This window comes from Mustelus asterias, chromosome 5 (genome assembly GCF_964213995.1).
Source record: "Mustelus asterias chromosome 5, sMusAst1.hap1.1, whole genome shotgun sequence".
Classification (NCBI taxonomy): domain Eukaryota; kingdom Metazoa; phylum Chordata; class Chondrichthyes; order Carcharhiniformes; family Triakidae; genus Mustelus; species Mustelus asterias.
The window spans coordinates 81,895,307-81,896,839 of record NC_135805.1 but is presented as its reverse complement, the minus strand read 5'-3'; positions in this window follow the sequence as shown (position 1 = coordinate 81,896,839).

The window sequence follows — 1,533 nt, the reverse complement described above, 5'->3', positions numbered from 1 at the left end:
CACAACTTTCTTTGATGGATCTCCCGCATCAGTTTTTGCTTGTAAGCCAGGAGCAGGAGCACAGCCTTGTGGTCTGATTTGCCAAAGTGTGGGCAGGCGATAGAGCAGTAGGTGTGTTTGATATTTGTGTAGCAGTGGTCTAGGATGTTGGGGCCTCTGGTGGAGTAGGAGACGTGTTGGCAGTAACTTGGTAGTACGCTCTTGAGCTTGGCCTGATTGAAGTCCCCGGTCATGATGAACAAGGCCTTGGGATGTTTCGTCTCAAGGCTATTCATAGTGGTGTATATTTCGTCCAGCGCGATCTTCACATCCACATGGGGTGGGATGTAAATTGCCACCAGGATGACAGAAGGTAGTAGGGGCGGCATTTTAGCGTCAGGTATTCTAGGTCTGGGGAGCAGAAAGTTGCCAGTGTTGCTACATCTAGGCACCACGAGGTGTTGATTAGGAAGCAGACACCACCTCCCCTAGCCTTGCCTGAGGCCGCTGTACAGTCCATTCGATGGATTGAGAAGCTCTCTGGTTGTAGGGCACTATCCGGTGAAGCAGGAGTGAGCCACATCCCCGTGAAACAGAGCACACAGCTGTCCCTCAGTTCTCTTTGGAAAGTGAGTCTGGCTCTAAGTTCGTCTAGCTTGTTTTCCAGAGACTGGACATTTGCCAGGAGTAAGCTGGGGAAGGGGGCCTTGGGACAGCATTGTTCCACTCTCACCTGCAGGCCTGCACATTTTCCACGCTTCCTGGGAGGCGGTGAGAGTGGTTTGTGGCGTTAAGAGTATGGTTATGTCCAATGAGGTTCTTCGCTCCGGTTGGTGTGTGGATGGAGGATTTGTTGCCTTGCTTGCAGTTCTTGCATCAGTAGATGGGTCTGCACGGTCAGGTGTTCCAGGTTGCTGTCGGGCTGTGTTTTATTCTAACTTGGCACAGGGGGTCCCTTTAATTGCAGTGAGTGGCAGTCTTCCTTAAATAATCCATTTACCATGCTCTTGATTTGGCATCTGCCCTATCCAAATTCCAGGCATTTTGCTATTGTTTGAAAGGAGCTCAGCACACTAGTATTATTTTTGCGTTGGAGACTTAAAGGAAACATATTTGCAAACTTTCTCAGTAATTGACAACTAAATTATATCTAAATGTTCTTTAATGAGCTTCATCCATACCCCCTCTCCCAATTAATCAGCTCACTTTATGTAACAGAGCCACAGAGCTTGTATTTGGATGTCAGCCTTAACACTCCTGGGCTGAATCTTATCAGCCCATTAAGGATGAACTGGGAGGTGGAGAGGCAGGTAAAATGGTGCAGGAAAGTGGCGGGTGGCATGCCCAGCATCTTCCCAGCACCATGTCAGTGTACCTGCCGCAGGAAAGCCCTCTAATTGGCCGAGCAGCTCTTGGGTGTGGGCTGCTACTCTTAATAGGGACAGCAACCCCAGCGCCAGCCGCCTAATGACTGGCACCAATAAATACTGTTGGGGTCCTGCTGCCAATGAAGCAGGGTCACCCCACCGCACCGTCCCCACCACCCCCAACAAC